Source organism: Bombina bombina, chromosome 4 (assembly GCF_027579735.1).
Source record: "Bombina bombina isolate aBomBom1 chromosome 4, aBomBom1.pri, whole genome shotgun sequence".
NCBI lineage: Eukaryota > Metazoa > Chordata > Amphibia > Anura > Bombinatoridae > Bombina > Bombina bombina.
In genome coordinates, this window is record NC_069502.1 from 62,136,459 (window position 1) to 62,161,622 (window position 25,164).

Consider the following 25,164-nt stretch of genomic DNA (forward strand, 5'->3'; position numbering starts at 1 on the left):
GAACAAGGAGTTCCCTAGCGATGGAAGAAGTGACCAAAATCATTCTATGGGCGGAGTCTCACTCCTGCCACCTGTCTGCTATCCACATCCCAGGAGTGGAAAATTGGGAAGCGGATTTTCTGAGTCGTCAGACATTGCATCCGGGGGAGTGGGAACTCCATCCGGAAATCTTTGCCCAAGTCACTCAGCTGTGGGGCATTCCAGACATGGATCTGATGGCCTCTCGTCAGAACTTCAAAGTTCCTTGCTACGGGTCCAGATCCAGGGATCCCAAGGCGGCTCTAGTGGATGCACTAGTAGCACCTTGGACCTTCAAACTAGCTTATGTGTTCCCGCCGTTTCCTCTCATCCCCAGGCTGGTAGCCAGGATCAATCAGGAGAGGGCGTCGGTGATCTTGATAGCTCCTGCGTGGCCACGCAGGACTTGGTATGCAGATCTGGTGAATATGTCATCGGCTCCACCTTGGAAGCTACCTTTGAGACGAGACCTTCTTGTTCAGGGTCCGTTCGAACATCCGAATCTGGTTTCACTCCAGCTGACTGCTTGGAGATTGAACGCTTGATTTTATCGAAGCGAGGGTTCTCAGATTCTGTTATTGATACTCTTGTTCAGGCCAGAAAGCCTGTAACTAGAAAGATTTACCACAAAATTTGGAAAAAATATATCTGTTGGTGTGAATCTAAAGGATTCTCTTGGGACAAGGTTAAGATTCCTAGGATTCTATCCTTCCTTCAAGAAGGATTGGAAAAAGGATTATCTGCAAGTTCCCTGAAGGGACAGATTTCTGCCTTGTCGGTGTTACTTCACAAAAAACTGGCTGCTGTGCCAGATGTTCAAGCCTTTGTTCAGGCTCTGGTTAGAATTAAGCCTGTTTACAAACCTTTGACTCCTCCTTGGAGTCTCAATTTAGTTCTTTCAGTTCTTCAGGGGGTTCCGTTTGAACCCTTGCATTCCGTTGATATTAAGTTATTATCTTGGAAAGTTTTGTTTTTAGTTGCAATTTCTTCTGCTAGAAGAGTTTCAGAATTATCTGCTCTGCAGTGTTCTCCTCCTTATCTGGTGTTCCATGCAGATAAGGTGGTTTTACGTACTAAACCTGGTTTTCTGCAAAAGTTGTTTCTAACAAAAACATTAACCAGGAGATTATCGTACCTTCTCTGTGTCCGAAACCAGTTTCAAAGAAGGAACGTTTGTTGCACAATTTGGATGTTGTTCGCGCTCTAAAATTCTATTTAGATGCTACAAAGGATTTTAGACAAACATCTTCCTTGTTTGTTGTTTATTCTGGTAAAAGGAGAGGTCAAAAAGCAACTTCTACCTCTCTTTTTGGATTAAAAGCATCATCAGATTGGCTTACGAGACTGCCGGACGGCAGCCTCCCGAAAGAATCACAGCTCATTCCACTAGGGCTGTGGCTTCCACATGGGCCTTCAAGAACGAGGCTTCTGTTGATCAGATATGTAGGGCAGCGACTTGGTCTTCACTGCACACTTTTACCAAATTTTACAAGTTTGATACTTTTGCTTCTTCTGAGGCTATTTTTGGGAGAAAGGTTTTGCAAGCCGTGGTGCCTTCCATTTAGGTGACCTGATTTGCTCCCTCCCTTCATCCGTGTCCTAAAGCTTTGGTATTGGTTCCCACAAGTAAGGATGACGCCGTGGACCGGACACACCTATGTTGGAGAAAACAGAATTTATGTTTACCTGATAAATTACTTTCTCCAACGGTGTGTCCGGTCCACGGCCCGCCCTGGTTTTTTTAATCAGGTCTGATAATTTATTTTCTTTAACTACAGTCACCACGGTACCATATGGTTTCTCCTATGCAAATATTCCTCCTTAACGTCGGTCGAATGACTGGGGTAGGCGGAGCCTAGGAGGGATCATGTGACCAGCTTTGCTGGGCTCTTTGCCATTTCCTGTTGGGGAGGAGAATATCCCACAAGTAAGGATGACGCCGTGGACCGGACACACCGTTGGAGAAAGTAATTTATCAGGTAAACATAAATTCTGTTTTTTTGTGACACTCTAAGCTATGGTTGGGCACTTTATATGTAAAGTTCTAAATATATGTGTTTAAACTTATATTTGCCATGATTCAGGATAATCCGTATTCCTTCATTCAGACTGTCAGTTTCATTATTTGGGATAATGCATATGAATAAATATTTCTTTCATGTAATTAGCAAGAGTCCATGAGCTAGTGACATATGGGATATACATTCCTACCAGGAGGGGCAAAGTTTCCCAAACCTCAAAATGCCTACAAATACACCCCTGACCACATCCACAAATCAGTTTTTACAAACTTTGCCTCCTACAGAGGTGGTGAAGTAAGTTTGTGCTAGATTCTACGTTGATATGCGCTCCGCAGCAGGTTGGAGCCCGGTTTTCCTCTCAGCGTGCAGTGAATGTCAGAGGGATGTGAGGAGAGTATTGCCTGTTTGAATTCAATGATCTCCTTCTACGGGGTCTATTTCATAGGTTCTCTGTTATCGGTCGTAGAGATTCATCTCTTACCTCCCTTTTCAGATCGACGATATACTCTTATATATATATATATATACCATTACCTCTGCTGATTTTCGTTTCAGTACTGGTTTGGCTTTCTACAAACATGTAGATGAGTGTCCTGGGGTAAGTAAGTCTTATTTTCTGTGACACTCTAAGCTATGGTTGGGCACTTTTTTAATAAAGTTCTAAATATATGTATTCAAACATTTATTTGCCTTGACTCAGGATGTTCAACATTCCTTATTTTCAGACAGTCAGTTTCATATTTGGGATAATGCACTTGAATCAATTATTTTTCTTACCTTAAAAATTTGACTTTTTTCCCTGTGGGCTGTTAGGCTCGCGGGGGCTGAAAATGCTTCATTTTATTGCGTCATTCTTGGCGCGGACTTTTTTGGCGCAAAAAAATCTTTTCTGTTTCCGGCGTCATACGTGTCGCCGGAAGTTGCGTCATTTTTGACGTTCTTTTGCGCCAAAAATGTCGGCGTTCCGGAAGTGGCGTCATTTTTGGCGCCAAAAGCATTTAGGCGCCAAATAATGTGGGCGTCTTATTTGGCGCTAAAAAAATATGGGCGTCGCTTTTGTCTCCACATCATTTTAGTCTCATTTTTCTTTGCTTCTGGTTGCTAGAAGCTTGTTCCTTGGCATTTTTTCCCATTCCTGAAACTGTCATTTAAGGAATTTGATCAATTTTGCTTTATATGTTGTTTTTTCTCTTACATATTGCAAGATGTCTCACGTTGCATCTGAGTCAGAAGATACTTCAGGAAAATCGCTGTCTGGTGCTGGAACTACCAAAGCTAAGTGTATCTGCTGTAAACTTTTGGTAGCTGTTCCTCCAGCTGTTGTTTGTATTAATTGTCATGACAAACTTATTAATACAGATAATATTTCCTTTAGTAATGTACCATTACCTGTTGCAGTTCCATCAACATCTAATGTTCAGAATGTTCCTGATAACATAAGAGATTTTGTTTCTGAATCCATCAAGAAGGCTATGTCTGTTATTCCTCCTTCTAGTAAACATAAAAAATCTTTTAAAACTTCTCTTTATACAGATGAATTTTTAAATGAACATCATCATTCTGATTCTAATGACTCTTCTGGTTCAGAGGATTCTGTCTCAGAGGTTGATGCTGATAAATCTTCATATTTATTTAAAATGGAATTTATTCGTTCTTTACTTAAAGAAGTACTAATTGCTTTAGAAATTGAGGATTCTGGTCCTCTTGATACTAAATCTAAACGTTTAGATAAGGTCTTTAAATCTCCTGTGGTTATTCCAGAAGTTTTTCCTGTTCCTGGTGCTATTTCTGAAGTAATTTCCAGAGAATGGAATAATTTGGGTAATTCATTTACTCCTAAACGTTTTAAGCAATTATATCCTGTGCCGTCTGACAGATTAGAATTTTGGGACAAAATCCCTAAAGTTGATGGGGCTATTTCTACCCTTGCTAAACGTACTACTATTCCTACGTCAGATGGTACTTCGTTTAAGGATCCTTTAGATAGGAAAATTGAATCCTTTCTAAGAAAAGCTTATCTGTGTTCAGGTAATCTTCTTAGACCTGCTATATCATTGGCTGATGTTGCTGCAGCTTCAACTTTTTGGTTGGAAACTTTAGCGCAACAAGTAACAGATCATGATTCTCATAATATTATTATTCTTCTTCAACATGCTAATAATTTTATCTGTGATGCCATTTTTGATATTATCAGAGTTGATGTCAGGTTTATGTCTCTAGCTATTTTAGCTAGAAGAGCTTTATGGCTTAAAACTTGGAATGTTGATATGTCTTCTAAATCGACTCTACTTTCCATTTCTTTCCAGGGTAACAAATTATTTGGTTCTCAGTTGGATTCTATTATCTCAACTGTTACTGGTGGGAAAGGAACTTTTTTACCACAGGATAAAAAATCTAAGGGTAAAAACAGGGCAAATAATCGTTTTCGTTCCTTTCGTTTCAACAAAGAACAAAAACCTGATCCTTCATCCTCAGGAGCAGTTTCAGTTTGGAAACCATCTCCAGTCTGGAATAAATCCAAGCCTTCTAGAAAAGCAAAGCCAGCTTCTAAGTCCACATGAAGGTGCGGCCCTCATTCCAGCTCAGCTGGTAGGGGGCAGGTTACGTTTTTTCAAAGAAATTTGGATCAATTCTGTTCACAATCTTTGGATTCAGAACATTGTTTCAGAAGGGTACAGAATTGGTTTCAAGATAAGACCACCTGCAAAGAGATTTCTTCTGTTATGTGTGATCAGTCCACGGGTCATCATTACTTCTGGGATATAACTCCTCCCCAACAGGAAATGCAAGAGGATTCACCCAGCAGAGCTGCATATAGCTCCTCCCCTCTACGTCACTCCCAGTCATTCTCTTGCACCCAACGACTAGATAGGATGTGTGAGAGGACTATGGTGATTATACTTAGTTTTTATAACTTCAATCAAAAGTTTGTTATTTTACAATAGCACCGGAGCGTGTTATTGCCTCTCTGGCAGAGTTTGAAGAAGAATCTACCAGAGTTTTTACTATGATTTTAACCGGAGTAGTTAAGATCATATTGCTGTTTCTCGGCCATCTGAGGTAGGTAAAAGCTTCAGATCAGGGGACAGCGGGCAGATGAATCTGCATTGAGGTATGTAGCAGTTTTTATTTTCTGAATGGAATTGATGAGAAAATCCTGCCATACCGTTATAATGACATGTATGTATACTCTACACTTCAGTATTCTGGGGATGGTACTTCACTGGAATTACTCTGTAAAAAGTACATTAAACCTTTTAATAGGTATTTATTATGTTAAACGTTTTTGCTGGAATGTAGAATCGTTTGCATTTTCTGAGGTACTGAGTGAATAAATGTTTGGGCATTATTTTTCCACTTGGCAGTTGCTTGTTTTAATTGTGACAGTTTCGTTTCTCTCTCACTGCTGTGTGTGAGGGGGAGGGGCCGTTTTTGGCGCTCTTTGCTACGCATCAAAAATTTCCAGTCAGTTACTCTTGTATTTCCTGCATGATCCGGTTGATCTCTACAGAACTCAAGGGTCTTCAAACTTCTTTGAAGGGAGGTAGATTCTCTCAGCAGAGCTGTGAGACTTATATATTGACTGTGATTAAAAACGTTGCTCTCTTATTTTTACGTTTCAAATTTAATTATTGTTACTTTACTAATGGGAACAAACCTTTGTTAAAAGTTGTGTTGTTTTCAAGGATTGATGCTATAACAGTTTTTCAGTTCATTATTTCAACTGTCATTTAATCGTTTAGTGCTTTTTTGAGGCACAGTACGTTTTTATTAAATAAGATTGTAACCAAGTTGCAAGTTTATTTGCTAGTGTGTTAAACATGTCTGATTCAGAGGAAGATACCTGTGTCATTTGTTCCAATGCCAAGGTGGAGCCCAATAGAAATTTATGTACTAACTGTATTGATGCTACTTTAAATAAAAGCCAATCTGTACAAATTGAACAAATTTCACCAAACAGCGGGGGGAGAGTTATGCCGACTAACTCGCCTCACGTGTCAGTACCTGCATCTCCCGCCCGGGAGGTGCGTGATATTGTGACGCCTAGTACATCTGGGCGGCCATTACAGATAACATTACAAGATATGGCTACTGTTATGACTGAAGTTTTGGCTAAATTACCAGAACTAAGGGGCAAGCGTGATCACTCTGGGGTGAGAACAGAGTGCGCTAATAATACTAGAGCCATGTCTGATACTGCGTCACAGCTTGCAGAGCATGAGGACGGAGAGCTTCATTCTGTGGGTGACGGTTCTGATCCAAACAGATTGGATTCAGATATTTCAAATTTTAAATTTAAATTGGAGAACCTCCGTGTATTACTAGGGGAGGTTTTAGCGGCTTTTAATGATTGTAACACTGTTGCAATACCAGAGAAATTGTGTAGGTTGGATAAATACTTTGCGGTACCGGCGAGTACTGACGTTTTTCCTATACCTAAGAGACTAACTGAAATTGTTACTAAGGAGTGGGATAGACCCGGTGTGCCGTTCTCACCCCCTCCAATATTTAGAAAGATGTTTCCAATAGACGCCACCACACGGGACTTATGGCAAACGGTCCCTAAGGTGGAGGGAGCAGTTTCTACTTTAGCTAAGCGTACCACTATCCCGGTGGAGGATAGCTGTGCTTTTTCAGATCCAATGGATAAAAAATTAGAGGGTTACCTTAAGAAAATGTTTGTTCAACAAGGTTTTATATTGCAACCCCTTGCATGCATCGCGCCGATTACGGCTGCGGCAGCATTTTGGATGGAGTCTCTGGAAGAGAACCTTAGTTCAGCTACGCTGGACGACATTACGGACAGGCTTAGAGTCCTTAAACTAGCTAATTCATTCATTTCGGAGGCCGTAGTACATTTAACCAAACTTACGGCTAAGAACTCAGGATTCGCCATTCAGGCACGTAGGACGCTGTGGCTAAAATCCTGGTCAGCTGATGTAACTTCTAAGTCCAAATTACTTAATATACCTTTCAAAGGGCAAACTTTATTTGGGCCCGGTTTGAAAGAAATTATCGCTGACATTACAGGAGGTAAGGGCCACGCCCTGCCTCAAGACAAAGCCAAAGCTAAGGCTAGACAGTCTAATTTTCGTTCCTTTCGGAATTTCAAAGCAGGAACAGCACCAACTTCCACTGCACCAAAGCAGGAAGGAGCCGTTGCTCGTTACAGACAAGGCTGGAAACCTAACCAGTCCTGGAACAAGGGCAAGCAGGCCAGGAAACCTGCTGCTGCCCCTAAGACAGCATGAATCGAGGGCCCCCGATCCGGGACCGGATCTAGTGGGGGGCAGACTCTCTCTCTTCGCCCAGGCTTGGGCAAGAGATGTTCAGGATCCCTGGGCGCTAGAGATCATATCTCAGGGATACCTTCTAGACTTCAAATTCTCTCCCCCAAGAGGGAGATTTCATCTGTCAAGGTTGTCAACAAACCAGATAAAGAAAGAAGCGTTTCTACGCTGTGTACAAGATCTGTTATTAATGGGAGTGATCCATCCGGTTCCGCGGTCGGAACAGGGACAAGGGTTTTACTCAAACCTGTTTGTGGTTCCCAAAAAAAGAGGGAACTTTCAGGCCAATCTTGGATTTAAAGATCCTAAACAAATTCCTAAGTGTTCCATCGTTCAAAATGGAAACTATTCGGACAATCTTACCCATGATCCAAAAGGGTCAGTACATGACCACAGTGGATTTAAAGGATGCTTACCTTCACATACCGATTCACAAAGATCATTACCGGTATCTAAGGTTTGCCTTCTTAGACAGGCATTACCAGTTTGTAGCTCTTCCATTCGGATTGGCTACGGCTCCAAGAATCTTCACAAAGGTTCTGGGTGCCCTTCTGGCGGTACTAAGACCGCGAGGAATTTCGGTAGCTCCGTACCTAGACGACATTCTGATACAAGCTTCAAGCTTTCAAACTGCCAAGTCTCATACAGAGTTAGTTCTGGCATTTCTAAGGTCGCATGGATGGAAAGTGAACGAAAAGAAGAGTTCTCTCTTTCCTCTCACAAGAGTTCCATTCTTGGGGACTCTTATAGATTCTGTAGAAATGAAGATTTATCTGACAGAAGACAGATTAACAAAGCTTCTAAATGCATGCCGTGTCCTTCATTCCATTCAACTCCCGTCAGTAGCTCAATGCATGGAGGTGATCGGCTTAATGGTAGCAGCAATGGACATAGTACCCTTTGCACGTCTACATCTCAGACCGCTGCAATTGTGCATGCTGAGTCAGTGGAATGGGGATTACTCAGACTTGTCCCCTACTCTGAATCTGGATCAAGAGACCAGAAACTCTCTTCTATGGTGGCTTTCTCGGCCACATCTGTCCAGGGGGATGCCATTCAGCAGGCCGGACTGGACAATTGTAACAACAGACGCCAGCCTACTAGGTTGGGGCGCTGTCTGGAATTCTCTGAAGGCTCAGGGACAATGGAATCAGGAGGAAAGTCTCCTACCAATAAACATTCTGGAATTGAGAGCAGTTCTCAATGCCCTTCTGGCTTGGCCCCAGTTAAAAACTCGGGGGTTCATCAGGTTTCAGTCGGACAACATCACGACTGTAGCTTACATCAACCATCAAGGAGGGACAAGAAGCTCCCTAGCAATGATGGAAGTATCAAAGATAATTCGCTGGGCAGAGTCTCACTCTTGCCACCTGTCAGCAATCCACATCCCGGGAGTGGAGAACTGGGAGGCGGATTTCTTGAGTCGCCAGACTTTTCATCCGGGGGAGTGGGAACTTCATCCGGAGGTCTTTGCCCAAATACTTCGACGTTGGGGCAAACCAGAGATAGATCTCATGGCGTCTCGCCAGAACGCCAAACTTCCTCGCTACGGGTCCAGATCCAGGGATCCGGGAGCGGTTCTGATAGATGCTTTGACAGCACCTTGGAACTTCGGGGTGGCTTATGTGTTTCCACCCTTCCCGCTGCTTCCTCGATTGATTGCCAAAATCAAACAGGAGAGAGCATCAGTGATTCTAATAGCGCCTGCATGACCACGCAGGACTTGGTATGCAGATCTAGTGGACATGTCATCCTGTCCGCCTTGGTCTCTACCTCTAAGACAGGACCTTCTGATACAGGGTCCATTCAAACATCAAAATCTAACTTCTCTGAAGCTGACTGCTTGGAAATTGAACGCTTGATTTTATCAAAACGTGGTTTTTCTGAGTCGGTTATTGATACCCTGATACAGGCTAGGAAGCCTGTTACCAGAAGGATTTACCATAAGATATGGCGTAAATACCTATACTGGTGCGAATCCAAAGGTTACTCCTGGAGTAAGGTTAGGATTCCTAGGATATTGTCCTTTCTACAAGAAGGTTTAGAAAAGGGTTTATCGGCTAGTTCATTAAAGGGACAGATCTCAGCTCTGTCCATCTTGTTGCACAGGCGTCTGTCAGAAAATCCAGACGTCCAGGCTTTTTGTCAGGCTTTAGCTAGAATCAAGCCTGTGTTTAAAACTGTTGCTCCACCATGGAGTTTAAACCTTGTTCTTAACGTTCTACAAGGAGTTCCGTTTGAACCCCTTCATTCCATTGATATAAAGTTGTTATCTTGGAAAGTGTTATTTTTAATGGCTATTTCTTCGGCTCGGAGAGTCTCTGAGTTATCAGCTTTACATTGTGATTCTCCTTATTTGATTTTTCATTCAGATAAGGTAGTTCTGCGTACTAAACCTGGGTTCTTACCTAAGGTAGTCACTAACAGGAACATCAATCAAGAGATCGTGGTTCCTTCCCTGTGCCCGAATCCTTCTTCAAAGAAGGAACGTCTTCTACACAATCTGGATGTAGTTCGTGCCCTCAAGTTCTACTTGCAGGCAATTAAGGATTTTCGACAAACGTCTTCCCTGTTTGTCGTGTACTCTGGTCAGAGGAGAGGTCATAAGGCTTCGGCTACCTCTCTCTCCTTCTGGCTTCGTAGCATTATTCGTTTAGCCTATGAGACTGCTGGTCAGCTCATTCTACTAGAGCTGTGGCTTCCACTTGGGCCTTTAAGAATGAGGCCTCTGTTGAACAGATTTGCAAGGCTGCAACTTGGTCTTCGCTTCATACTTTTTCCAAATTTTACAAATTTGACACTTTTGCTTCTTCGGAGGCTATTTTTGGGAGAAAGGTTCTTCAGGCAGTGGTTCCTTCTGTATAATGAGCCTGCCTATCCCTCCCGTCATCCGTGTACTTTTGCTTTGGTATTGGTATCCCAGAAGTAATGATGACCCGTGGACTGATCACACATAACAGAAGAAAACATAATTTATGCTTACCTGATAAATTCCTTTCTTCTGTTGTGTGATCAGTCCACGGCCCGCCCTGTTTTTTAAGGCAGGTAAATATTTTTTAAATTATACTCCAGTCACCACTTCACCCTTGGTTTCTCCTTTCTCGTTGATTCTTGGTCGAATGACTGGGAGTGACGTAGAGGGGAGGAGCTATATGCAGCTCTGCTGGGTGAATCCTCTTGCATTTCCTGTTGGGGAGGAGTTATATCCCAGAAGTAATGATGACCCGTGGACTGATCACACAACAGAAGAAAGGAATTTATCAGGTAAGCATAAATTATGTTTTTTTCTTTCCCGTGTCCCAGTAAATCCAGTGAAAGCTCAAGCATTTCTGAAATGTGTTTCAGATCTAGAGTTGGCTGGAGTAATTATGCCAGTTCCAGTTCTGGAACAGGGGCTGGGGTTTTATTCGAATCTCTTCATACCAAAGAAGGAGAATTCCTTCAGACCAGTTCTGGATCTAAAAATATTGAATCGTTATGTAAGGATACCAACGTTCAAAATGGTAACTGTAAGGATTATCTTGCCTTTTGTTCAGCAAGGGCATTATATGTCCACAATAGATTTACAGGATGCATATCTGCATATTCCGATTCATCCAGATCATTATCAGTTCCTGAGATTCTCTTTTCTGGACAAGCATTACCAGTTTGTGGCTCTGCCGTTTGGCCTAGCTACAGCTCCAAGAATTTTTACAAAGGTTCTCGGTGCCCTTCTGTCTGTAATCAGAGAACAGGGTATTGTGGTATTTCCTTATTTGGACGATATCTTGGTACTTGCTCAGTCTTTACATTTAGCAGAATCTCATACGAATCGACTTGTGTTGTTTCTTCAAGATCATGGTTGGAGGATCAATTCACTAAAAAGTTCATTGATTCCTCAGACAAGGGTAACCTTTCTGGGTTTCCAGATAGATTCAGTGTCCATGACTCTGTCTTTGACAGACAAGAGACGTCTAAAATTGATTTCAGCTTGTCGAAACCTTCAGTCACAATCATTCCCTTCGGTAGCCTTATGCATGGAAATTCTAGGTCTTATGACTGCTGCATCGGACGCGATCCCCTTTGCTCGTTTTCACATGCGACCTCTTCAGCTCTGTATGCTGAATCAATGGTGCAGGGATTACACAAAGATATCTCAATTAATATCTTTAAAACCGATTGTACGACACTCTCTAACGTGGTGGACAGATCACCATCGTTTAATTCAGGGGGCTTCTTTTGTTCTTCCGACCTGGACTGTAATTTCAACAGATCCAAGTCTTACAGGTTGGGGAGCTGTGTGGGGATCTCTGACGGCACAAGGAGTTTGGGAATCTCAGGAGGTGAGATTACGATCAATATTTTGGAACTCCGTGCAATTTTCAGAGCTCTTCAGTCTTGGCCTCTTCTGAAGAGAGAATCGTTCATTTGTTTTCAGACAGACAATGTCACAACTGTGGCATACATCAATCATCAAGGAGGGACTCACAGTCCTCTGGCTATGAAAGAAGTATCTCGTATTCTGGTTTGGGCGGAATCCAGCTCCTGTCTAATCTCTGCGGTTCATATCCCAGGTATAGACAATTGGGAAGCGGATTATCTCAGTCGCCAAACGTTGCATCCGGGCGAATGGTCTCTTCACCCAGAGGTATTTCTTCAGATTGTTCAAATGTGGGAGCTTCCAGAAATAGATCTGATGGCGTCTCATCTAAACAAGAAACTTCCCAGGTATCTGTCCAGATCCCGGGATCCTCAGGCGGAAGCAGTGGATGCATTATCACTTCCTTGGAAGTATCATCCTGCCTATATCTTTCCGCCTCTAGTTCTTCTTCCAAGAGTGATCTCCAAGATTCTGAAGGAATGCTCGTTTGTTCTGCTGGTAGCTCCGGCATGGCCTCACAGGTTTTGGTATGCGGATCTTGTCCGGATGGCCTCTTGCCATCCATGGACTCTTCCGCTAAGACCAGACCTTCTGTCGCAAGGTCCTTTTTTCCATCAGGATCTCAAATCCTTAAATTTAAAGGTATGGAGATTGAACGCTTGATTCTTGGTCAAAGAGGTTTCTCTGACTCTGTGATTAATACTATGTTACAGGCTCGTAAATCTGTATCTAGAGAGATATATTATAGAGTCTGGAAGACTTATATTTCTTGGTGTCTTTCTCATCATTTTTCTTGGCATTCTTTTAGAATTCCGAGAATTTTACAGTTTCTTCAGGATGGTTTAGATAAAGGTTTATCCGCAAGTTCTTTGAAAGGACAAATCTCTGCTCTTTCTGTTCTTTTTCACAGAAAGATTGCTAATCTTCCTGATATTCATTGTTTTGTACAAGCTTTGGTTCGTATAAAACCTGTCATTAAGTCAATTTCTCCTCCTTGGAGTTTGAATTTGGTTCTGGGGGCTCTTCAAGCTCCTCCTTTTGAACCCATGCATTCATTGGACATTAAATTACTTTCTTGGAAAGTTTTGTTCCTTTTGGCGATCTCTTCTGCCAGAAGAGTCTCTGAATTATCTGCTCTTTCTTGTGAGTCTCCTTTTCTGATTTTTCATCAGTATAAGGCGGTGTTGCAAACTTCTTTTGAATTTTTACCTAAGGTTGTGAATTCCAACAACATTAGTAGAGAAATTGTGGTTCCCTCATTATGTCCTAATCCTAAGAATTCTAAGGAGAAATCGTTGCATTCTTTGGATGTTGTTAGAGCTTTGAAATATTATGTTGAAGCTACTAAGTCTTTCTGAAAGACTTCTAGTCTATTTGTTATCTTTTCCGGTTCTAGAAAAGGCCAGAAAGCTTCTGCCATTTCTTTGGCTTCTTGGTTGAAATCTTTAATTCATCATGCCTATGTCGAGTCGGGTAAAACTCTGCCTCAAAGGATTACAGCTCATTCTACTAGGTCAGTTTCTACTTCCTGGGAGTTTAGGAATGAAGCTTCGGTTGATCAGATTTGCAAAGCAGCAACTTGGTCCTCTTTGCATACTTTTACTAAATTCTACCATTTTGATGTATTTTCTTCTTCTGAAGCAGTTTTTGGTAGAAAAGTACTTCAGGCAGCGGTTTCAGTTTGAATCTTCTGTTTATGTTTTTCATTAAACTTTATTTTGGGTGTGAATTATTTTCAGCAGGAATTGGCTGTCTTTATTTTATCCCTCCCTCTCTAGTGACTCTTGCGTGGAAAGATCCACATCTTGGGTAGTCATTATCCCATACGTCCCTAGCTCATGGACTCTTGCTAATTACATGAAAGAAAACATAATTTATGTAAGAACTTACCTGATAAATTCATTTCTTTCATATTAGCAAGAGTCCATGAGGCCCGCACTTTTTTGTGGTGGTTATGATTTTTTTGTATAAAGCACAATTTTTCCAATTCCTTATTTTATATGATTTCGCACTTTTTTCTTATCACCCCACTTCTTGGCTATTCGTTAAACTGATTTGTGGGTGTGGTGAGGGGTGTATTTGTAGGCATTTTGAGGTTTGGGAAACTTTGCCCCTCCTGGTAGGAATGTATATCCCATACGTCACTAGCTCATGGACTCTTGCTAATATGAAAGAAATGAATTTATCAGGTAAGTTCTTACATAAATTATGTTTTTTTTCTTACCTTGAAAATTTTCAATTGAATTTTTTTTACCTGCGGGCTGTTAGGCTCGCGGGGGCAGAAAATGCTTTAATTTATTGCGTCATTCTTGGAGCAAACTTTGTTGGCGCAAAATTTTGTCATTTCCGGCGCCGTAGTTGACGCCGGAAGTTTGTTTGTTGTTACGTCATATTTTGACGCATGTGTGTTCAGACTTTTTTTTGCGCCAAAAAATGTGGGCGTAGTTTTCGGCGTCAGAGGATGTGGCATCATACTTGGCGACAAAAAATATGGGCGTTGTACTTGGCGCCAATAATGTGGGTGTCATACTTGGCGCCAAAAATGTGGGCGTCATACTTGTTCCACTTTTTTTTCTAATTATTTAAGTCTCACTTTTTTGTTGCTTCTGGTTGCTAGAGGCTTGTTTGTTTTGCATTTTTTCCCGTTCCTGAAACTGTCATTTAAGGAATTTGATAATTTTGCTTTATATGTTGTTTTTTTCTATTACATATTGCAAGATTTTCCATACACTGTTCCTGGATCAGAACATGCTGAGGGATTCCTGTTGACTGAGATCAGTCCTACCAATGCTAAGTTCATTTATTTTAAATGTTATGAATGTTTCTTTAGCTATGGTTTGTAATAAGTTATCATGATAAACTTTTACATGCAGAATCCATTAGTATTTATGCTTTATATATTGCTATTCTTTTTACATCTTATGTACAAGATATACTTAAAAATTTATAAGAATTTTTTTCTGATTCTATTTAAAGGCTTTGTCTGACATCCCGCCTTCTAATAAATTTTTAGGTCTTTTTCAAACTTCTTTTTTAGTTGATGAAGTTTCAAATGACCACCAACATAATGAATTATCCTTCTCTGATGGTGTTTTTTCTCATTCAGAATTTTTCTTCATCAGATATTGACACTAACAAATCTACTTTATTTTTTATAGAGTACATTTGTTCTTTGTTCAAAAGGTGTTGATTATTTTGGATATTGAAGTAACTAGTTCTTTGGATTTTAAAGACTAGCTAACATTTAAATTCTGCTTACTTATCTTCTGTGGTTTCTTCAGAGGTTTTTTTCCAGTTCCTGATACTAGGGAATGGAATAGGCTGAGAATTTTCTTTTAGTCCTTCTTTAAGGTTTTTAAATTGTATTCTTTGCCGGCAGTTAGTTTGAGGAAAGATTCCCCAAGTTAATGGGGCTATCTCTACTCCTGCTAAATATACTATTATTCTTATAGCAAATAGTATTTATTTTTTTCCTTCAGATGGTTGTATCTTATTTAAGGAAAATTATTTTCAGGTACTTTTATTAGACCTGTAATTTATTTGGTTGATGTTGCAATTGCTTCATCTTTCTGGTTGGATACTTTAAGATTAAGTATCGGATTATGATTTGTTTAGCATTGTTAAAAGGACAATCTACTACTCATTTGAAGTTCAGACTAAGTGCTATTGCATTGTCTTGCTATCTTGCATTTGTTGATTGCGCAAGTCCAGTGTGTTGACTGGTCCTTTAACTTGATTAACATGCTAATAATTTCATTTGTGCTGTCATTTTATTAAATATTTTCGCAAATGAGGTTTAATCTATGTCTTTAGCTATTTTAGCTAGAAGAACTTTGTGATTTTAATCTTGGAATGCTAATTTGATTTCTAAAATCCATATTTCTTTTTTTCCAAGATAATCAATTATTTGGTTCATAATTGGATTCAATTCTTTAACTGTTACTCTGGGCTTCAAGATTGAGTTCTAAGACTAAAACTTTAAGCTTATATTAGTTTTCTGTTCTTACTAAGGAACGGAATCCTGAATTCTTCCCCAAGTAACATGTTTATAATTGGAAGTTTTTTTCTTCATTCATTTAAGCCTTTTAAAAGTTCAAAGTCAGCTCCCCAAATTTGCATGTAGGTGCGGTTCTTATTCCAGCTTGGCTGGTAAGGGGCAGGTTAAGACTTTTTTGAAATTTGTTTGTTTTTATTCGGTCCAAACTTCTTCGACTTTGGGTACAGAATAGGATTCAGAGTACAACAGTCTGTGAGAAGTCTTTTTTTCTCTATCATATTCCAGCTATTCCAGTAAGACTAACACTTTCCTGAAGTGTGTTTCAGACCTAGATGTTTTGGGTACTGGTGAAGTGCAGCTGGTCACCCATTGGGGCTCAAGCGCTGATCAGACCTGGAGTTTTCTGGGGTATTTATTCCAGTTTCATTTTAGGAACTGGGTTTTGGGGTTTTATTCAAGTCTATTCATTGTTCCAAAGATAGAAAATCTTTTTGAATTGTCATATAAGTGTACCATCTTTTAGAATGGTGTTTATATGGTCTATTCTGCCTTTTTGGTCAGTGATGGCATTATTTGTTTACAATAGATACAATAGATGCATATCTTCATTTTCTGTTTTCATTCAGATTATTTTTATTTTCTGAGATTCTCTTTTTTTGGCAAGCATTACCAATTTGTTGCTTTTCCTTCTGGTCTAGTGACAGCTCTAAGAATCTTTTCAAGGTTCTCAGTGTTCCTTATTTGGACGGTATCGTGGTACTGGCTCAGTCTTTTCGTTCTGCGGAATCTCATACGATTCAACTTTGTTGTTTCTTCAAGACATGGTTAGAGGATCTTTTTATCAAAAGCTCCTTGATTCCTCACACAAGGGTCACCTTTTTTAGGTTTCCAGATAGATTGTGTCAATGTTTTTGTCTCTAACAGACAAGTGACAAGTTTATTAGGTTCCGTTTGTCGGAACCTTCAGTCTCTATTATTTCCTTCAAGTTGCTATATATGCATGGAAGTTTTAGGTTTCATGGCTGCAGCATTGGATTCGATTCCCTTTGCTCATTTCATAGGAAACCTTTCCATTTTTTATGCTGAATAATGGTGCAGGGATTCTAGGATATCACTTTTTATATCTTTGAATCCTAATGTTTAACTATCTTTGATTCGGTGGTTAAGATCACCATCATTTAGTTCTACAGGTCTCTTCGGTTCTTTCAACCTGGACCATGATCCCTACAGATGCGAGTCTTTTAGGTTGGGAGGCTGTCTGAGGATCTCTGTCAGCACAAGGGGTTTGGAAATCTCAGGAGGCAAGATTACCATTTGATATTTTGGAACTCTGTGCATTCTCAGAGTTCTTCAGTTGGTTTCTTTTTGAAGAAGAGACGTTTATTGTTTTTTCAGACAATGTCACAACTGTGGCGTATGTCAATCATCAGGGTGGGACTATCAGTCCTTAGGCTGTGACAGAAGTATCTCGGATATTTGCTTGGGCTAAATCCAGCTCCTATCTAATTTCTGTGGCCTTTTTCCCAGGTATAGACAATTGGGAAGCGGATTGTCTCTGTTAATCAAGCTTTACATCCGGGAGAATGGTCTCTTTACCCAGATATGTTTTTCAATTTTTCAGATGTGAGGGCTTCCAGAAATAGATCTGATGGCATCTCATCTAAACAAGGAACTTCCCAGGGGCCTATTCAGGTCCGGGGATCCTCAGGCAGAAGTAGTGTATGCATTGACACTTCCTTGGAATTATCAATCTGCCTATATTTTTTTCATGAGTGATTTTCAAAATCATCAGAGAGCAATCTTTGGTGTGGCTGGTGGCTCCAGCATGGCCACACAGGTTTTGGTATATGGTTCTTGTTCGGATGTCCAGTTGCCAATCTTGGTTACTTCCATTAAGGCCAGTCCTTATATCTTAACATTCGTTTTTTTCATCAGGAATTCAAATTATTAATTTGATGGTATGAAAATGTAACACTTAGTACTTAGTCATAGAAGTTTCTCTGACTCAGTAATTACTATGTTGCAGGCTCGTAAATCTGTGTCTAGTAGGATTTATTATCGAGTTTGGAAGATTTACATCTCATGATGCTCTTCTTATGAATTTTCTTGGCATTCTTTTAGAATTCCTAGGATTTTTTAATTTCTTTATAAGGTTTTTTGTCTGCAAGTTCCTTGAAAGGACAAATATCTGCTTTTCCTGTGCTGTTTCACAGTAAGAATTGCTAAATCTTTCTGATATTCATTGTTTTGTTCAGGCTTTGGTTCGTATCAAGCCTGTCATTAAGCCAATTTCTCCTCTTTGGAGACTTAATTTGATTCTGAAGGCTTTACAGGCTCTTCTGTTTGAGCATATGCTTTCTTTGGACATTAATTACTTTCATGGAAAGTATTGTTCTTTTTAGACATCTCTTCAGCTAGATAAGTTTTTGAATTATCTGTTCTTTCTTGTGAATCTCCTTGTTCTGATTTTTCATCAGGATAAGGTGGTTTTTGCTGTCCTCATTTCAATTTTCACCTAAAGTTGTGAATTCTAACAACATTAGTGGAGGAATTATTGTCTTTTCATTGTGTCCTAATCCTAAGAATTCTTTGGTAAGATTCTTACATTCTTTGGATGTGTTAAGAGTTTTGAAATATTATGTTGAAGCTATTCAGATTTCAGACAGACTTCTAGTCTATTTGTTATCTTTTCTGGTTTTAGGAAGGTCAGAAGGCTTCTGCCATTTCTTTGGCATCTTGGTTAAAGCTTTTGATTCATCATGCTTATTTGGAGTCGGGTTAATCCCCGTCTCAGAGGATTACGGCTCATTCTACTAGGTCAGTTTCTACTTCCTGGGCTTTTTAAGAATGAAGCTTCTGTTGATCAGATTTGCAAAGCAATGACTTTGTCTTCTTTGCATACTTTTACTAAATTCTACCATTTTGATGTTTTCTCTTCTTTAGAAGCAGTTTTTGGTAGAATAGTACTTCAGGCAGCTGTTTCAGTTTTATTCTTCTGCTTATAATTTCATTTTTTTTTTCATTATAAAAATTAAAACTTTTGATTTGGGTAGTGGATTAATTTTTCAGCGGAATTGGCTGTCTTTATTTTATCCCTCCCTCTCTAGTGACTCTTGCGTGGAAGTTCCACATCTTGGGTATCTGCTATCCCATACGTCACTAGCTCATGGACTCTTGCTAATTACATGAAAGAAAACATCATTTATGTAAGAACTTACCTGATAAATTAATTTCTTTCATATTAGCAAGAGTCCATGAGGCCCACCCTTTTTTGTGGTGGTTATGATTTTTTTGTATAAAGCACAATTCTTCCAATTCCTTATTTTGATGCTTTCGCTCCTTTCTTATCACCCCACTTCTTGGCTATTCGTTAAACTGAATTGTGGGTGTGGTGAGGGGTGTATTTATAGGCATTTTAAGGTTTGGGTAACTTTGCCCCTCCTGGTAGGAATGTATATCCCATACGTCACTAGCTCATGGACTCTTGCTAATATGAAAGAAATGAATTTATCAGGTAAGTTCTTACATAAATTGTTTTTATAAGCTCACTTCCTTCATATTAAGGGATCAATTTATCAAACTGTGGCGGACGGGGGTGCACATACGCACCTCATCTCGCCTCTGGCGGGCTTAATTCCGCTGCTGGAATTCAGCATTGCACTCGAGCACTATTTTGCACTTGCGTGCAATCATGCGCAGGCAGGAGCTGTCAATTATCCCGGTCGGACGATACCGGGGAGATTGAAATTCGCCACCTAAGAGGTGGTGAAAGGTTAGGGAAGCAGTAGTCTGACTGCTGTTTGTTAAATACGGACTACAGTTGTAGGGGGCGAAGCCTGCCGAAGGCTTTGATAAATTAACCCCTTAAGAATGTCAGTTCAAACTATTCCTGCCAAAGTTTGTGTGGCCTGTATAATGTTGTAACCATTCTACATCTGTGTTTTTCCCACGGACCTTTTTCATTGGCACACCACTCGGCTGATTTTACTGACTACCCATATAAAATTTAAGCAAATATTAAGCTAAAATTAGCTAATATTTAAATTTTTCAATATTTATTGCACAGATTATCTTTTAATAATTTTGTTAAAGGGACATTAAGCCCAAAAAACAAAATTTATGCTTACCTGATACATTTATTTCTCTTGTGGTGTATCCAGTCCACGGATCATCCATTAATTGTGGGATATTCTCCTTCCCAACAGGAAGCTGCAAGAGGATCACCCACAGCAGAGCTGTCTATATAGCTCCTCCTCTAACTGCCACTACCAGTCATTCGACCGAAGACAAGCAAGAGAAAGGAGAAACCATAGGGTGCAGTGGTGACTGTAGTTTAAAAATAAAACGCACCTGCCTTAAAATGACAGGGTGGGCCGTGGACTGGATACACCACAAGAGAAATAAATTTATCAGGTAAGCATAAATTATGTTTTCTCTTGTAAAGTGTATCCAGTCCACGGATCATCCATTACTTGTGGGATACCAATACCAAAGCTATAGGACACGGATGAAGGGAGGGACAAGGCAGGTGCTTAAACGGAAGGCACCACTGCCTGCAAAACCTTTCTCCCAAAAATAGCCTCTGAAGAAGCAAAAGTATCATATTTATAGAATTTTGAAAAAGTATGAAGCAAAGACCAAGTCGCCGCCTTACAAATCTGTTCAACAGAAGCCTCATTCTTAAAAGCCCATGTGGAAGCTACCGCTCTAGTAGAATGAGCTGTAATCCTTTCAGGAGGCTGCTGGCCAGCAGTCTCATAAGCTAAGCGTATTATACTCCTTAGCCAAAAAGAAAGAGAAGTTGCCGAAGCCTTTTGGCCTCTCCTCTGTCCAGAGTAGACAACAAACAATGCAGAAGTTTGACGAAAATCTTTAGTAGCTTGTAAATAAAACTTAAAGCACGAACCACGTCAAGATTGTGTAAAAGACGTTCCTTCTTTGAAGAAGGATTAGGACATGGTGACGGAACAACAATCTCCTGATTGATATTTTTATTAGATACCACCTTAGGTAGAAAAACAGGTTTGGTAGATAACACTACCTTATCGGAATGAAAAATGAGATAAGGAGAATCACATTGTAAAGCAGAGAACTCCGAAACTCTTCGAGCCGAAGAGATAGCTACTAAAAACAAAACTTTCCAAGATAAGAGCTTAATATCTATGGAATGCAAAGGTTCAAACGGAACCCCTTGAAGAACTAAATTTAAACTCCAAGGCGGAGCAACAGGTTTAAACACAGGCTTAATTCTGACTAAAGTAGTGCTAAAAATAAATACACAGAGCGCCTCCTAAACAGATTAACAGATTTTAATTCTGACTAAAGCCTGACAAAACGCCTGCACGTCTGTAACCTCAGCCAGACGTTTGTGCAAATGAATAGACAGAGCAGAAAACTGTCCCTTTAAGGAACTTGCTGACAAACCCTTCAACAATCCATCTTGGAGAAAAGATAATATCCTAGGAATCCTGACCTTACTCCATGAGTAACCCTTGGATTCACACCAATGAAGATATTTACACCATATCTTATGATAGATTTTCCTGGTGACAGGCTTTCGCGCCTGTATTAAGGTATCAATGACAGACTCGGAGAAACCACGCTTTGATAAAATCAAGCGTTCAATCTCCAAGCAGTCAGCCGCAGAGAAATTAGATTTGGATGGTTGAAAGGACCCTGAAGTAGAAGGTCTTGTCTCAGAGGCAGAGTCCATGGTGGAAAGGATGACATGTCCACCAGATCTGCATACCAAGTCCTGCGTGGCCACGCAGGCGCTATCAAAATCACTGATGCTCTCTCCTGCTTGACCTTGGCAATCAGACGAGGGAGCAGAGGAAACGATGGAAACACATAAGCCAGGTTGAAGGACCAAGGCGCTGCTAGAGCATCTATCAGCGCTGCCTTGGGATCCCTGGACCTGGATCTGTAACAAGGAAGCTTGGCGTTCTGACGAGACGCCATGAGATCCAGTTCTGGTTTGCCCCAACGTTGAATCAACTGTGCAAACACCTCCGGATGGAGCTCCCACTCCCCCGGATGAAAAGTCTGTTGACTTAGAAAATCCGCCTCCCAGTTCTCTACTCCTGGGATATGGATAGCTGATAGGTGGCAAGAGTGAATCTCTGCCCAACGAATTATCTTTGAAACCTCCAACATCGCTAGGGAACTCCTTGTTCCCCCTTGATGATTGATGTAAGCTACAGTCGTGATGTTGTCCGACTGAAATCTGATGAACCTCACTGCCGCTAGCTGAGGCCAAGCCTGCAGAGCATTGAATATCGCTCTTAGTTCCAGAATGTTTATCGGAAGGAGAGCCTCCTCCTGAGTCCATGACCCCTGAGCCTTCAGAGAGTTCCAGACTGCCCCCCAGCCCAGAAGGCTGGCATCTGTTGTTACTATTGTCCAATCTGGCCTGCGGAAGGTCATACCTTTGGACAGATGGACTCGAGATAGCCACCAGAGAAGAGAATTCCTGGTCTCTTGATCCAGATTTAGTAGAGGGGACAAATCTGTGTAATCCCCATTCCACTGACTGAGCATGCAGAGTTGCAGCGGTCTGAGATGTAGGCGGGCAAACGGCACTATGTCCATTGCCGCTACCATTAAGCCGATTACTTCCATACACTGAGCCACTGAAGGGCGAGAAGTAGAATAAAGAACACGGCAGGAATTTAGAAGTTTTGACAACCTGGCCTCTGTCAGGTAAATCCTCATTTCTACAGAATCTATCAGAGTTCCCAGGAAGGAAACTCTTGTGAGAGGGGATAGAGAACTCTTCTTTTCGTTCACTTTCCACCCATGAGACCTCAGGAATGCCAGAACAATGTCCGTATGGGACTTGGCAATTTGGAAATTCGAGGCCTGTATCAGAATGTCGTCTAAGTAAGGGGCTACTGCTATGCCCCGTGGCCTTAGGACCGCCAGAAGTGACCCCAGAACCTTCGTAAAGATTCTTGGTGCCGTAGCTAACCCAAAGGGAAGAGCCACAAACTGGTAATGCCTGTCTAGGAAGGCAAACCTGAGAAACCGATGATGATCTTTGTGTATCGGAATGTGAAGATAAGCATCCTTTAAGTCCACGGTAGTCATGTATTGACCCTCCTGGATCATAGGTAGGATGGTTCGAATAGTCTCCATCTTGAAAGATGGGACCCTGAGAAATTTGTTTAGGATCTTGAGATCTAAGATTGGTCTGAAGGTTCCCTCTTTCTTGGGAACCACAAATATATTTGAATAGAATCCTTGCCCCTGTTCCTCATTTGGAACTGGGTGGATCACTCCCATAACTAGGAGGTCTTGAACACAATGTAAGAATGCCTCTCTCTTTATCTGGTCTGCAGATAATTGTGAAAGGTGAAATCTTCCTTTTGGGGAAGAAGCTTTGAAGTCCAGAAGATATCCCTGGGACACAATTTCCAATGCCTAGGGATCCTGGACATCCCTTGCCCAAGCCTGGGCGAAGAGACAAAGTCTGCCCCCTACTAAATCCGTTACCGTATCGGGGGCCAATCTTTCATGCTGTCTTAGAGGCAGCAGCAGGCTTCATGGCCTGTTTACCTTTGTTCCAAGCCTGGTTAGGTCTCCAGACCGGCTTGGACTGGGCAAAACTTCCCTCTTGTTTTGTATTAGAGGAAGATGATGCTGCGCTCGTCTTCAAGTTTCGAAAGGCACGAAAATTAGTTTGTTTGGTCCTTAATTTGTTAGACCTATCCTGAGGAAGGGCATGACCTTTTCCTCCAGTAATATCAGAAATGATCTCCTTCAGTCCAGGCCCGAATAGGGTCTTCCCCTTGAAGGGAATATTGAGAAGCTTTGACTAGCGCCCTACACGCCTGAATAGCAAAACCTGAGTTCTTAGCCGTTACTTTAGTTAAATGAACAACAGCGTCAGAAACAAATGAATTGGCTAGCTTAAGCGCTTTAAGCTTGTCAAGTATATCATCCAATGGAGTTTCTACCTGTAAGGCCTCTTCCAGAGACTCAAACCAGAAGGCCGCAGCAGCAGTGCCCGGGGCAATGCATGCAAGAGGCTGGAGAATAAAACCTTGTTTAATAAACATTTTCTTAAGGTAACCCTCTAACTTTTTATCCATTGGATCTAGGAAAGCACAACTGTCCTCGACGAAGATAGTTGTACGCTTAGCTAGGGTAGAAACTGCTCCCTCCACCTTAGGGACCGTTTGCCATAAGTCCCGTGTAGCGGCATCTATTGGAAACATTTTCTTAAAAATAGGAGTGGGAGAGAACGGTACGCCTAGTCTATCCCATTCCTTAGTAATAATTTCTGAAAACCTTTTAGGTATTGGAAAAACATCAGTGTAAACAGGTACTGCATAGTATTTATCCAATCTACACAATTTATCTGGCACTATAATGGTGTCACAGTCATGCAGAGTAGCTAAAACGTCCCTGAGCAACACGCGGAGGTGTTCAAGCTTAAATTTAAATGTTGACATATCAGAATCAGGTTGAAGGATCTTCCCTGAGTCAGAAAAATCACCCACAGAATGAAGCTCTCCTGCCTCGGCTTTTGCATATTGTGAGGGGATATCAGACATAGCTACTAAAGCGTCAGAGAGCTCTGTATTTTTTCTAGTCCCAGAGCTGTCTCGCTTTCCTTGTAACCCTGGTAGTTTGGACAATACCGCTGTAAGGGTATGATCCATAACTGCCGCCATGTCTTGTAAAGTAAACGCCATGGGCGCGCTAGATGTACTTGGCGCCTCTTAAGCGGGAGTCAAAGGTTCTGACACGTGAGGCGAGTTAGTCGGCATAACTTCCCCCTTGTCAGTTTCCTCTGGTGATAAATCTTTTAAAGACAGAATATGATCTTTATAACTTAAAGTAAAATCAGTACATTTGGTACACATTCTAAGAGGGGGTTCCACAATGGCTTCTAAACATAATGAACAAGGCGTTTCCTCTATGTCAGACATGTTTAAACAGACTAGCAATGAGACCAGCAAGCTTGGAAAACACTGATAAATGTAAACAAGCAAAAAATAAAAACGGTACTGTGCCTTTAAGAGAAACAATTTTTGTCAGAAATTGAAAAACAGTGATAAAAAGCAGTAAATCTTATGAAATTTTACAGTGTGTATAATAGACTAACAGAGCATTGCACCCACTTGCAAATGGATGATTAACCCCTTAGTTTCAAAACCGGATTAAAAAAACGATATAAACGTTTTTTAACAGTCACAACAAACTGCCACAGCTCTGCTGTGGCCCTACCTGCCCATATAACGACTTTGAAAGGCACAAAAACCCTTTAGAGAGGTCCTAAGTGTTCAGGGGACTCCTTCAGGGAAACTGGATGTCTCAAGCTGCACAATCTAATGCTCATTTAGGCGCGAAAATAGACCTCTCCCAACCTGTATTCACAGTGAGAGGGCCTAACAAAACTATCCCTAGGCAAAATCTAGCCAGCCATGTGGAAAAAACTGGGCCCCAATAAAGTTTTATCACCAATATGTA